Source organism: Bos indicus, chromosome 12, assembly GCF_029378745.1.
Source record: "Bos indicus isolate NIAB-ARS_2022 breed Sahiwal x Tharparkar chromosome 12, NIAB-ARS_B.indTharparkar_mat_pri_1.0, whole genome shotgun sequence".
Lineage (NCBI taxonomy): Eukaryota > Metazoa > Chordata > Mammalia > Artiodactyla > Bovidae > Bos > Bos indicus.
The window spans coordinates 54,633,256-54,647,868 of NC_091771.1; the positions used below are offsets into that span (position 1 = coordinate 54,633,256).

At 39.0% G+C, this 14,613-nt stretch overlaps 2 long non-coding RNA genes across 7 annotated transcripts in view; one reads left to right on the plus strand and one right to left on the minus strand.

The window, feature by feature from the left end:
* LOC109566893 (uncharacterized) overlaps nucleotides 1–13,137 on the minus strand; it is a 35,896-nt gene extending 22,759 nt beyond the window's left edge. For 2 of the 6 annotated variants that reach the window (XR_011569781.1, XR_011569779.1), the window contains exons 1-4: nucleotides 12,880–13,136; nucleotides 11,820–11,930; nucleotides 10,506–10,677; nucleotides 10,143–10,199 (exon numbers count right to left, since the gene is read on the minus strand). This is a non-coding gene — a long non-coding RNA (uncharacterized lncRNA). Of the gene's footprint in view, nucleotides 1–10,142; nucleotides 10,200–10,505; nucleotides 10,678–11,819; nucleotides 11,931–12,879 lie in introns of all 6 variants that reach the window. The other 4 variants (XR_011569780.1, XR_011569782.1, XR_011569784.1 and 1 more) reach the window with 4 other exon arrangements.
* Nucleotides 1–14,613, plus strand: part of LOC109567128 (uncharacterized) — a 223,535-nt gene that overhangs the window by 101,666 nt on the left and 107,256 nt on the right. The window lies entirely within an intron of this gene.

The following is a 14,613-nucleotide window of genomic DNA, read 5'->3' on the forward strand; positions in this document are numbered from 1 at the left end:
TTGTTTATTTTACAAAGATTTTGTAATTAAACTCTATGGAGTAGATATTACTTTTGTTTTATAATTAAGGAAACACAATATTAGTCTTTTGCCCATTTCTTATATTGATTTGTCAATATTTTTTTTTAGTGCTTCACAAGAGTGCTTTATATATCCCTTTACCATATATATATATGTATGTACATTTAAAATTTCAAGAATATGTAGACTATAAATAGTCTATAAGCAAAAGTTATATACACATACAAACACAAGGTAAGTTAAAAAAGAAAAGAAAACAAACACAAGGTAAGAAAAAAACTTATAGATAACCTTATTACAAAATTTTTGGCAACTTATATGAAATTGAGAAATTTCTTACAAATAAGTTTACCAATAATGACACAAGAAACAGAAAAATCTAAATAGTCCTATGTCTATTAACATAATCAAATTCTTAATTTAAAACTTACCTGGAAGAAAGCTAGAGGCCCAGAATGGTATCACAATGGAAAGACACACTGATACATTGGATATCATTAAAATTAAGAACTTCTATTTATTAAAGATACCATAAAGAAGATATTGTGTCTATATATACACAGTATCTTTTATATATGCATATATTTTAATATTCTTTTATGTATATATATATCTTGTATGTGTGTACACATATATACACATACATTCATGTGTGTATACACATATATGTATATATAATGCCTTTATCTCCTTTTACCCTCTCCATCTTTATTTCAGGCATCTGTTAGCTAAGATACTATTTTTCATTGTTAATATTTTTAACAATGACATTCTCATCTGAAACCATATCTTCTATGCTTTATCTTAAGTTGATCCCCAAACTGAAAAGTAACGAAGAGTACTCAGTATAGCGTGTATATATTTTTACCTGAAGTACCAAGTAATAATACTTGATGCATAGAGAAAGAAATAATAACTCTACACTGCTAAATGAATATCAGTGCCAAACAGATTCTTTGAATTATTACTGTTTGTATTTCATACCATCAATTATATGGTTTTCTTATTTTTAGTTTTTTCCATGGTTGAATTATAACTTGGTCACTGAGCTCTCTTCCCCCTGAAGTTTTCAATTTTCTTTATTCTTACTGACATAAGAAACATATTTATTAACATATCATTTCACTAAGAAGTTTAAACTTTCCGTGTGGTACATATACATAACGGAGTAATTGCCTAGCCACTAAAAAGAATGAAATAATGCCATCTGCAGCAACATGGATGGATCTAGAGATTGTCATACTAAGTGAAGTCAGTCAGACAGAGGAGGAGAAATGTCATATGACATCCCTGATACATGAAATCTAAAAAAGAAATGGTGCAAATGAACTTACAAAACAGAAAGAGACTCACAGACTTACAGAACAAACTTATGGTTTCTGGGGAGAAGGGATAGTTCGGGAGTTTCTGATGGACATGTGCACACTGCTATATTCAAAACTATTAACTGACAAGGACCTATTGAATAGCACATGGAGCTGTGCTCAGTGTGATGTGGCAGCCTGCATAGGAGGGGAGTTTGGGGAAGAATGGATACACGTATATACATGGCTGGGTCCCTTCACGGTTCACCTGAAACCATCACAGCATTTTTGATTGACTATACCCCAATACAAAATAAAAAGTTCAAAAGAAGTTTAAACTTCTCAATCATGTTATTTCTTTTGAAGTTATTCTATACATTCTGACTACTTGGAGTTTTGACTTCCTTGTCTGATTTAGTCTAACTCATTTTTGGACTTGTCATAGAAATCCCAGGATTTATTTTCATTACACTGCTGAATTAAATCTTCTATCCATTCAGTCCAGTCACTCAGTCATGTTTGACTCTTTGCGACCCCATGAACTACAGCACTCCAGGCCTCCCTGTCCATCACCAACTCCCAGAGCCTACCCAAACTCATGTCTATTGAGTCAGTGATGCCATCCAACCATCTCATCCTCTGTCATCCCCTATCCTCCTGCCCTCAATCTTTCCCAGCATCAGGGTCTTTTCAAATGAGTCAGCTCTTCACATCAGGTGGCCAAAGTATTGGAGTTTCAGCTTCAACATCAGTCCTTCCAATGAACACCCAGGACTGATCTACTTTAGGATGGTCTTCTATGTCTTGAGACATATTTCTTTCTTAAGATAAATATAATCTTGGCAACATTTTGCACTTTTCTGGAGAACATCTTTAATAGATTTTTCCCCCCCCAGAAAAATGCCTGGAAGTTAGCCTTTTCAGGCTTTGTATATTGTGGTTTTCTCCAGGTGGGCAGGATCAATACCCTGTTCAAAATTAGTCTAAATTTGAGACTGATGACATCATGCATTCACCTGGGGAGGGGGGTTGAAAATTATTATTCATATAATGAGGCTTTCTGGGAAGATGGCATGGCAGGTACCCAAGCCAGTCAGAAGTGGCTTGAGTGAGAGGAAGGACAAGTGTCTTTGGCTTTAATTGTGGTTAGAGGTGCTGAAAGGCTCCAGTGAGCATTTGAGCCCCTTGCTAGTGCCAGGGAGGAAGTATATGGTCCTTCTTAGACGTCTGCCTGATGTAGGGCAAGAAGGACCTGAGAAGAGTGGAGATTGAAAACTGTCAGGGGTAAAGTGTCAAGAATGGAGTCAGATTCTTAATACATCTTTGTGCTCATATGAGTGCTCATTTGCTTCAGTTGTGTCTGACTCTTTTCGACCCTATAGACTGCAGCCAACTAGGCTCCTCTGTCCATGGGTTTTCCAGGCAAGAATACTGGAGTGGGTTGCCACTTCCTCCTCCAGGGGATCTTCCAAACCCAGGGATCAAACCCGTGTCTCCTGCACTGCAGGTGGATTCTTTACCACTTGCACCACCCGGGAAGCCCTATCACATCCTTATTACAGCCTTATTACATTACCAAAATAATAGTCCCCCCAAATGTCCAACATGACATCGAAAATCGTTTGCCTATAAAACTTTACATTGTTAAATTTTCTACTAACCTCTTCTGTTGATGATAAAAAGCCTGATGACAGTTCCTTTGTAGGTGCAACCCTTAGATTTTCTTCCTGGGTGCTTATTAGATCTATCGATATTCTTAGAACCCTAAAACTTCCAAGTTATAGTTATTTTTTCCATTCATTTTTTGGAAATTTGTGAATTCCTTTTAATTTGAACTGAACTTCAGAGGAAAAATGAATTTCTTTCAGTTTCTTTGATTATATTCTCCCATTTGGTTTTTCCCTCTGGAGATCTTATTAGACCAGATTTCATGCCTACTGGATTTATCTGCCATTTCTGTGAACTTTTCTCTTAAATTTTATATCTTTGTTTATTTGTTTTATAATCATAGAATTGATTTTACTCTATCCTTTTCTTCTCATTTTTTTTTTTGGCCACATCAAGCAGCTTGCAGGATTTTAGTTCCTTGACTGGAGATTGAACCTGGACCACTGCAGTGAAAGTGTCGAGTTCTAATCATTGGACTGCCAGGAAGTTTCCAAATTTTTCTCTATCCTCTAACCTTTCTATTATTATTATCCTTTTTAATTTGGCAATCTTGTGTGGAAATCACAAGAATTCTTTCAAGTTCTCTGGTTGTTCCTTTTCCATAGCAACTTGTTCTTATTTTTATGGATGAACTACTTTATAAATCTCTTTAAGGATATTTTAGTAGTTATCAGTAGAAATGAATAGTAGAAAATCCAACTATAGAAGCTTAAAAAACAAAAGTTTAAGTATCACTATCCAGAATTGGGCCACATGGCTACCATAGACAGGTCATAAATGAGGGAAATTTTTGAGTTTACCTGATTACCAAAGCTGGTTCCCTCTTTAATTAGATGAATAACTATCTATCTCTCCTCTTTTATTCATCCCTTAAAGCAAGAATCTAGGGATAGGCAGCATGGGGTTGATCCTGTAAAGAAGATCTCTGCATCTTGGGGCTCTGCTATCTTTAGCACATTGGTCTCTTTCCTTGTGCTTATTTTATCTTTTCATGGTCATAAGAGAGCCCTACTGCATTTTTTTTTTTTTTTGGCATCTTGTAAGGATATGCAAAGGAGGAAAAGATAAAAGCAAAAGGCTGAACTGAAGTTGTATCATTTCTAGGTCTAAAGGTAGCTATACATATTTTAAAAGCTTTCCTGAAAGTCCTATCCAGTGACTTCTGTTTAAATATCACTAGGTTGGGAAGATCCCCTGGAGGAGGGCATGGCAACCCACTCCAGTATTGTTGCTTGGAGAATCCCCATGGACAGAGGAGCCTGGCAAACTATAGTCCATGGGGTTACAAAAGAGCTGGACATGACTGAGTGACTAAGCACAGCACAGCATCAAGAATTGGGCCACATGCCTACCACAGGCCAGTCATTGGAAAGTGTATAAAGACAAGGAGTGGTGAATAGGGTTGGGGTGGTTAATTAATGCTGTCCACAAAAGATACTAACTGGAATGTTAATAACTGTTCTCTTCTAGTTTTTTAATTGCCTTGTTTATTCTACTGCGATTTCTCAAATAAATAGTCATACCATGGGGCAAAAAGTTGGACATGACTGAGAGACTGAAATGAACTGGGGCTGGGGCTGCTGCTGCTAAGTCGCTTCAGTCGTGTCCGACTCTGTGCGATGCTATAGACAGCAGTCCACCAGGCTCCCCCGTCCCTGGGGTTCTCCAGGTAGGAACACTGGAGTGGGTTGCCATTTCCTTCTCCAATGCATGAAGTGAAAAGTGAAAGTGAAGTCATTCAGTCGTGTCTGACCCTCAGCGACCCCATGGACTGCAGCCTTCCAGGCTCCTCTGACCATAGGATTTTCCAGGCAAGGGTACTGGAGTGGTGTGCCATTGCCTTCTCCAGACCTGGGGCTACCGGGCATTAAAAGAACTAGATTATTACATTTACTTTCAAATGATTTCTCTCTTTTCCTGTATTTACCACTTATGCTAAAGTTAGTATTTTTCAAGTTCTGTCATCTATTTTTTCCAGCAATCAGTTTGAGAACTTTGTTATACTACTTTTTTAACTTAAATGTGGGGTCATGGCAGTCACAATTCTCTCAGTCATATATGAAGAAAATTCTTGATTTTGCCTGATTACTAGAGTTGGCATCCTCTTTAATTAGATAATTGTTCGCCGTGTGCACTCTCCACTCTTCACTGTGGACATGTGCTCTTGGTTCTTATATGATCCTGGATCTTTGCCAGCAAATTTGAAATGAACCAGAACAGTTCATTTCCCAAAGTTTGCAAAATGTTTAACTTACATTTGTTTTCATTATTTTTCTTCTCTAGTGGGCTTCTGGGAAGAGTCTTGGGGTTTTGGATTTGGAGGAAAAGAGAGGAGGGAGAAATAAAAAGATTATGAAATTGGGCCAAAAGAGTAAGCAGACTATCCTTATTGAAAGTTTTGCCTTCTTGAATGAGTAGAGTTTTCAAGTATAGTGATTGATTTGGTTTTTATTAGCCCTAATTTTCACTAGTTCATAAAATCTACAGAAGTAAATTTTTAAAAAATTGTGTTAGGAAGATACTGAGTTAACCCTATACTAATATAAGAAGGTAGCAATGTAAGAAGATGGAGTGTGAAAAGAGGGAAGATGCAGGTTGTAAGAGAAGCAGCACCAACATTTTTGTTTGAGTTTTTGCTAAAAGGTGGGAGGAGAAAAAAAAGACATACTAAGATGATCTCGATCCTATTTGATTCTGAAAGTTCAGCAAACATGCACAGATACATTGAGATTTGAATGGACATTTAGACTTTGAATTGTTTATCTAAATGTATCTAAATGGTGAAATCCGTGAAGTTTTGTAGAGAGAGCCTAGAACTTACCTAGATATAGTACTTGTACTGTCTGGAGTGACAAGGAGGGTTTTTACTTCATATATATTTGTTCTTTTCAGCAAAAATGTTATTAAATATAGCTAATTGCATTGAATGTAGTTTGACAAAAGATGTTACATATCAATATCTATTTTAAAATATTTCATTGAATTCTATATGCATAGGCCAGGTGGCTATTGGAAGAACAAAGAATAGATGAAATTATATTCTATAAGTTCAAGTTCACTTGACAGCAGTGGCAAGATTCAGGAAGGGAAAGATTAGTGTTTGAGTAACTGCTTTGTGTGGAGAAGGCAGTGGCACCCCACTCCAGTACCCTTGCCTGGAAAATCCCATGGATGGAGGAGCCTGGTAGGCTGCAGTCCATGGGGTCGATAAGAGTCAGACACGACTGAGCGACTTCACTTTCACTTTTCACTTTCATGCATTGGAGAAGGAAATGGCAACCCACTCCAGTGTTCTTGCCTGGAGAATCCCAGGGATGGGGGAGCCTGGTGGGCTGCTGTCTATGGGGTCGCACAGAGTTGGACATGACTGCAGCGACTTAGCAGCAGCAGCAGCAGCAACAACTGCTTTGTGATAGGCATGAGTAGGTTTATACATATCATCATTTTTAATCTTACAACTTAAAAAGAAATCATTATCCTCTCTGGTTGAAGTATAAGCAATTTGAGAACATAAGTAACTTCATCAGTCACAGATTAGGGCAAGAGGTGTATTCATTTGCTAGGGCTGCCATAACAGAATACTGCAGACTGGGAGGCTTAAGCACTAGAAATTTATCTTTTTATAATCTGGAGGCTGCAATCCCAAGACCAAAGTGTTCTCAGCATGGGGCCTTTTGAGACCTCTCTGTTTGGCTTGCAGATGTTGTCTTTTTCTGGTTCCTTGTCCCTCTGTCCCCACATGGTCTTTCCTTTGTGGGCAGACACCCTGGTGTCTCAGGTGTTTCAGAGTAGTGTCTCTTATGTGTCCAAATTTCCTTTTCTTATAAGGACACCAGTCAGATTGGATTAGGGCCCACCCGAATGGCCTCATTTTAACTGCATCATCTCTTTAAAAGCCCTGTCTCCCAATAGGGTTGAATTTGGGATACTGGGAATTGGGACTTCAACACTCCAAAATGGGAGGACCGGATTTAGCTTCTAACAGGGAGGCCAGTTGTATTTAGGAATATTGAAATGGACATCAGTCCAGAAGACTTTCCTTGTCTTCTGGTCTCCGAGTACAGAATACAGAGGAAGCACACGACATTGAGGACATTGATCCTTAACCATTTATCCAGCCCTTATAAAGAAACGGGTCCAAATGGTCATGATTGAGAGGATGCCCAAATCAAATGCCTTATGGTAGAATATTCAGCCCAGGAGGAATCTAGGAATTACTTAGTCTAAGCTCCTCACTTGACAAAGAAGCAAGATTCCAATTATGAAATGACTTAGCAAACATCATAAAATTGGTCAGTATGACCAAGGTAACATTTTTATAAAATATTGTGTGCTAACCATTGAGAATGTATATATATATATGTATATACATATTGGGTTGGCCAAAAAATTTGCTCATTCTGGTTTTCTGTAAGCTATTATGGAAAAACCCAAACGAACACTTTGGCCAGCCCTATACATATATATTTATGGATACATATGTGTATATATATATGTTCAATGAATAAATATAAATGTTTATATGCTTATGTGGAGAAGGCAATGGCAACCCACTCCAGTACTCTTGCCTGGAAAATCCCAAGGACAGAGGAGCCTGGTAGGCTGCAGTCCATGGGTCGCTAAGAGTCGGATATGACTGAGTGACTTCACTTTTACTTTTCACTTTCATGCATTGGAAAAAGAAATGGCAACCCACTCCAGTGTTCTTGCCTGGAGAATCCCAGGGACGAGGGAGCCTGGTGGGCTGCCGTCTATGGGGTTGCACAGATTCGGACACGACTGAAGTGACTTAGCAATATGCTTATGTGCATGTATAGATGATCTATAAAAATAAAATGTCTTCTAATCTTTAATATGACATTTGAAGGTGGTCATTTCTATCTCCATTTTACAGATACATAAAATCCTGAAGCTGAGATTTAAGTTTGAGTTGTTTTATGGATATAAATTTTTTCTTTTCTTTCAGCCTTAGGATGAAATTATACTATACTATAAATATTTATCACAGGGATGGCTAAAGTGTCTAGCCAAAAAGATTCAGACTCTCACATGCGATACATATTAATAGACACAATAGAAAATATCTCCTTGTCACTTATTTTCCATGATTGTATAGCCATGGCAGTCATAATTAAGTTTCAGTTAATTTGATTCATTTTGTTTCATTTGCTTGTTTCGTGAGTAAAGAGGTTGCTAAAGTTCCTTCCCCTCATGAGTTGGTTTAAAGAGATCATGGTTGATGAAATCAATGAAATTTGTCATTTCTAATGCAATTTTTCAGGGAACTGCATCAACAGTCAAAGGTTCTAACTGTGTTTTCCTATGAGGAAAACCCTCTAAAACCTAAAAACTTACTCTGTTGAACTGTGCCTTTGAAACTTACAAGCCTCTTCAGGTCCTACATCCTTCTCTTGAGACTGGACCTATAGGTGGCAGCAACTGTTAGCTATTGAGCTTGGGTGATATGGGCCAAACGTTCTCTTACAACACTTTGAATACTTTACATATTATCGAATACTTGAAAATGAAATTTTCTCTAGATAAGAAAGTGAAAGGTCAAACTTAAAGTATGACTGTTAATGATTTATACCCTAAAGTCAACAGTATATAGGTTAAAAAAGAGTGTAGTGGCTAAAAAAATTCGATATTTTAGAAGTTTGAGACATATTGATGGTTGGGTTCAATCTCCAAGATTTGTGACTGCTGGGGTCAGATTGGTTAGCCTTTGTTCTTCACTGCTTTGTGCAAAATGGGTTTTTGAACACACACTATTTTCCAATCACTTCTGTTCTTCATATCTCATGTAAGTTGAGATTGTAATTCACGCACCATCCGTTTACACAACGAATGTGACACAGAAGCATTGAATACAATTCATAGTTTTGCTAATAACAATGCATATAATACATATTTTAAGGGTAATTTTCAGGGAACACTCTACTGCCGTTTAGATTAGTTTATAGTAGCTTGTTTTGAAAGTTTGGATTTTTGTTAGTTTTCCTAGATGAGGGACACCTGAAATTCAACAGTGCCTTCAAGAATCAATTAGGTTCCGGGACAGCTGAGGCAACATGGACTTTAGCTGGTGATTGCTAAACTACATTTTGGGATGACTGATCACATCAATCACCTTTGTGGTTTATATAATCTGTGGCTCAATCCACTGGGAAATCATTAGCCACATTTCAGTCAACTGAACACATCCCTTGTGTTTCCTCATTCTCAAGACAATTTAAAATGATACCACTGTGTCCACTAGACCGCTGTGTGTGTGAGTGTGCTTAGTCGCTCGGTCATGTCTGACTCTTTGTGACCCCATGGACTGTAGCCCGCCAGGGTCCTCTGTCCATGAGGATTCACCAGGTAAGAATGTTGGAGTGGGTTGCCATGTCCTCCTCCAGGGCATCTTCTCAACCCAGGGATTGAACCCAGGTCTCCCACACTGCAGGCGTTTTCTTTACCATCTGAGCCACCAGGGAAGCCCACTAGACCTCTGTAACCATCTTAAAATATCATATAAACTAGAAGAGTAGCTGCTTCTAATACAGACCTTTGACCACTCAACCAAAACAAGTTTATTTGATTTAATAATTTTCAAAGGGGATATTTTTTGATGTTCATCATTTAGTGGGGCTTTTCTATTGTACGGAGAAAATGTCTAGTTTCCCTTTACTACAGTGACCCAATATGAAGAAGGAAAAAAAAAGTGGTATCACTTTGGGAACAAAAGTTTCAGTGCACATCGACAGCAAGACTCACTGAATGAAAGCAGATGGCTAAAACATAGTTTGGGATCGATGCATCTATCCTATAGAAAAGCGAGGCATAGTCTTTATGTTACCTGGCAATATTCATCAATCTGGGGTTTGGAATAAGAAGGCTGAAATTGAAATTGAGTGTGAACAATTGAACGTTGTTTGTACTGGAGCTTACCTAAGACAAAAATCAAAGCATTCGCTTCTTCCTGTGGGATCAGTCTGCAATTGATCTGTTAGAGATTTTTTCCCTTTTTTTTCTTTGTGTGTGTGTGTGTGCTGTATGAAGGGAAGAGGATATAGAACAGATACATAGACATTTATAACACAAATATATTACAGAGTCAAATCAGCTACAATCAGTGTATAATCCTGGGCAAAAGTTATTAGGTACCTCCAGAGAATGTGTTGGAAAGCAAAGCAGGAGGAAGAGTCCAACGCAAGGGCAGGGCTGGAAAAATGAAAGAAAGTGCTTCAATCAGATGGGCATTTTCTACAGAGAACTTCCTTGTTGTCCCTGCACTTGAAAATATCGTATACGGTATTGAATCCTTTAATCCTTATCTTTAAAGATAAGGATTTGTCCCGATGATTATTTTATTATTGCTGCAAAGCTCCTATAAAATGTAACAAGTCACAACTTATATTTACCTTTTAAAGGCTACTGCCTTTCTTCTTTCTGAATTCAAGTTTTATTATAATTAGGTAATGCTTGGTCTATTTCTATGCACAAAACAATATCTGGCAGAATTCCTACCTGATAAACAGTCAAGTTCCAGATTCATTCTGCCCTTAGCAACACTTAGGCTTCTCTTCTATCCTTGGATTTTGTCCTCATTATAAATTTCCTGTGTTTGGTGCATATTCAAGTTATTCTCCTTTCCCTTGAGTTGAGCGAACTGTGAACACATGATCCTGAAGGAAGTGTCCTAGAAGATTTTAGAAAGTAAATTATTTTTCCTGAGAAACTATTATTTTGAAGGAAAAACCAGAGTGCCTCCAGGAAGGCTAACTATCTTCCCAAAATAACCTTCTCCTCTGTGATTATTTTCTGAATTTCACATTTAAAACTCCCTTCCTACCCCCACACTTTTCCAACAAAGTCTATATAGTCAAAGCTATGGTTTTCCCAGTAATTGTGTACGGATGTGAGAGTTGGAACTAAAGAAGGCTGAGCACTGAAGATTTGTGGTGCTACAGTGCTGGAGAAGACTCTTGAGAATCCCTTGGATGGCAGGTAGATTAAACCAGTCAATCCTAAAGGAAATCAACCCTGAATATTCATTAGAAGGACTAATGTTGAAGCTGAATCTCCAATATTTTGGCCACCTGATGTGAAGAGCCACCTCCTTGGAAGAGACCCTGATGCTGAGAAAGATTGAGAGCAGGAGGAGAAGGCGACCACAGAGGATGAGATCATTAGACAGCATCACCGACTTAAAGGACATGAACTTGAGCAAACTCCAGGAGATAGTGGAGGACAGGGAAGCCTGGTATGCTACAGTCCATGGGGTTATAAAGAATCAGACACACCTTAGCAACTGAACAAAAACAACCCCCACTCAAACACAGACACACACACAGATTCAAATTAAGCTGTGATTAATAGTACTATGACATAAATTATTAGAGAAAAATGGCCAGAATAATTGACTAAGGCCAGTCCTTGCAGTCTCAGTTGTCTGTAATTGATTGTATAGCAACATGGTAATAATATCCAGGATATAAGCTCTCTGATGGCAGGATTCTCACTTGTTTTGTTCTTAGCAGTTTTGCCAACACCTCAACAGACCTTGGCAGCTAACAGTTGCTCAATAAATATTTGTTGAATGAGTGAATCATTAAAAAAAATTATTGGAATACATTGAATGGTTTTGCTATGTTACAATGTCTAGCTTTTCCCAGGTTAGAATTAAATACAGTTTCATCCAAATACCCTGTTACTCTGACTTCTAATTAAGTTCCATAATTTCCCAGGGACTTATTGAGTGTCTGTTTACTCATCAGTACTTGAGCACCATGACTGGATTATCAGCCTCTTTCTCTTCTCTTCAACATACCCCAGACCTACCTCTTCCTCAAGAAAGAATGCTTTCATATTTTCCTCTCTTTGGAGTACTCTAAGGCATTTCGAGGTTTTGCTGTCCACTTGAACAGTTGATAATCGTCCTTTGAAGTAGAGCTTTGAACAAGAGATAAGAAATAGTAATCTAACTGGTGCCTATGCTGATAGTCAAGAGGACCATCTTGCTATTTAAGCCACTGAAGATTATCAATCTCACTCAAAATTGGGTAGAAGCTGTAGTCTATAGCTTCTAATCCTCAACTTCTTTCTCTTCCTCTTCCTCCCTCTAGTATCCTTTGTTTTTCTGAAGTTACATCCCCATGTCTGTGGGATGTAAGTATAAAGGAGGGTGAGTGGCATTCTGTACCACCAGCCTTCTCATAGGCAGCATGGCCTGACATGAAGTGAAACCAGAGTGTAAACGCACATACTTTCCTTTCTGATCAAACAGTTTCAAACCAGACTCTCACACCAGAGTGTTCTTTAGGAAAAGTGTCAATAGTAGATATTGGGAGTATTTTTCTTGAGTGGGAGGGCATTTGACAGAACATACAGTTGTTGGTACTAAGATTTATTGTCTTACCTAGATATTTAACCCAGATCCCGGAGGCGACAATCCACTACTACTGAGAGTTTATTCTTGAATTCTTATGCTTTAACGAGGCTTGAGACATAAAGCAACTATACTGCAATAAAAATTAACTAATAAAAAATTAAAGAAGAAGGGAAACAGATAAGGAGGAAAAAAAAGTCTTGAGACTAATTCTCAGAAATGGGCTAAATAGCCACAGGAAAGTTTAAGTTGCCCTTAAAAGACTTAACCTTCCCTTCAATTGGTCTGCGTATTTTCCAAGAGAAGAATTAGTCAAAGAGCTCATTTAGAAACGTTTTCATTCTGTTGAGACTGGTTCAAACGCTTTCCCAAAGCTTCTTTCTAGACCAATCTGGATTTCCTGCCAAGAAACTGAGGTTCACGGCTCTTCTGTCTCCTGGGCTTTGGACATTAGCTATTGATCGCGTTCTGTGGTTTGCTCCCTGTTTTTGTCTCTGTGTTAAGCTTACTCACCTCCATAAATCCAAGTTATCTCACTCTATGAAGCTTCTTGGTCCACATTGTTCAGAAGCAGAGCCAGAGGGCAAGGCGGCTGCTGTCACATTGCTGGGGTGGAGGCTGGGGGCGCTCCCAGGGGCTCCCTAGGGTCTGCCCCTCTCTCCTTAAGGCAGCAGGTTCCCCAAATCAGACAATGTATTGTCACGTGGATTACACCGATTAGCTCTAAGTCAGTTAGGTAACATGAGCCCTTTCAATGGTGTCCTAGGATTCTGTCAGGTTGACTGTTCAAACACTGGTTTTTGGGATCCCCTCCAGCATTCCTTAATGTAATCCAGGCATGTTATTGCAGGTTTTATTTGAGAAGGGGCTACTTACTTGTCACTTGGAATATTTTCAGTTTTAAGTCAAAACCTTCTTAGTAAAAAAAAAAAAAAAAAAAAAAAGACATGAGAGAATATGGTGCAAAGTGAGAGTGATTTGGGAAAGGCAGAAAAAGAAAACAAACAAAAACCCCACCCCAAATGCAGTAGTGTGCCAAATGCCAAACTTACATTAAGGGCATGTGTGTTCTGGGAATGAGGTTTCTGTTGTGTGTGTGTGTGTATGTGTGCGCGCGCACGCGTTTCCCTGTTGTACATAGAAATTGCAATAATTTTGCACTGCTTAGGATTTCATCCTTCCAAGGAACTACTAAGATCCTTAAAAAAAGAGGGATACAGGCAAAAGAGTTCTTCTCTGAGCTGCTTACAGAGCTTGGATATGGGCTTCTGTGTTCCCTTCCTGGGCAGGAGAAAGCTCTCTAGGCTCCAGGTGGATCCCCAACTTACCACTGGCTGGCTTGGACTGGATGCTAGTAAAAAGATAGGCAAATTTCTGGAAGCCAGGGCAGACAGAGGCTGTGGCCCCACATAACTCAGATTGTTATTATTGCTGGAAGGAAAAGACCCAGCAGTTCCTTGGAGGCACTCAGAACTTGGGGTGAAGGCAGAAAGAGATGAGACTTTAGAAACCCAACCACTGGATGATGTCTTTTGAGTATATATGAAATGTCAAGCTTTGGCAGACTTTCTCTGTACAGAATGTCCTTGTGTGTGTGTGTGTGTGTGTGTGTGTGTGTACACACTCACATAAGTCACTCAGTCTTGTCCAACTCTTTGTGGCCCCATGGACTGTAGCCCACCAGGCTCCTCTGTCCATGGGATTCTCCGGGCAAGAATACTGGAGTGGGTTGCCATTCCCTTCTCCAGGGTATCATCCCGACCCAGGGATTCAACCTAGGTCTCATGCATTGAATAAGAAAGACTTTTCCTAAGCTGACATAGAGGAGAGATTGGGCACAACAGGTATTCCAGAAGGAGATGCTCTGTGGATTCTAATCAAGGCCCTTTTCTAGAACTGACCCTTTTTTTGCTCCTCAATTCTTTATTCCTTCTAATCCCATTCTGGAGTGCTACCAAGGTATGTAACTTGGAAAGTGAAGTGAAAGTTGCTCAGTCATGTCTGACTCTTTGCGACCCCATGGACTATACAGTCCATCGAATTCTCCAGGCCAGAATACTGGCCTGGGTATCCTTTCCCTCTTCCAGGGGATCTTCCCAACCCAGGGATTGAACCCAGGTCTCCCTTATTGCAGGCGGATTCTTTACCAGCTGAGCCACCATGGAAGACCAAGAATACAGGAGTGGTAGGCTATCCCTCCTCCAGCGGATCTTCTTGACCCAGGAATTGAACCAGGGTCTCCTGCAT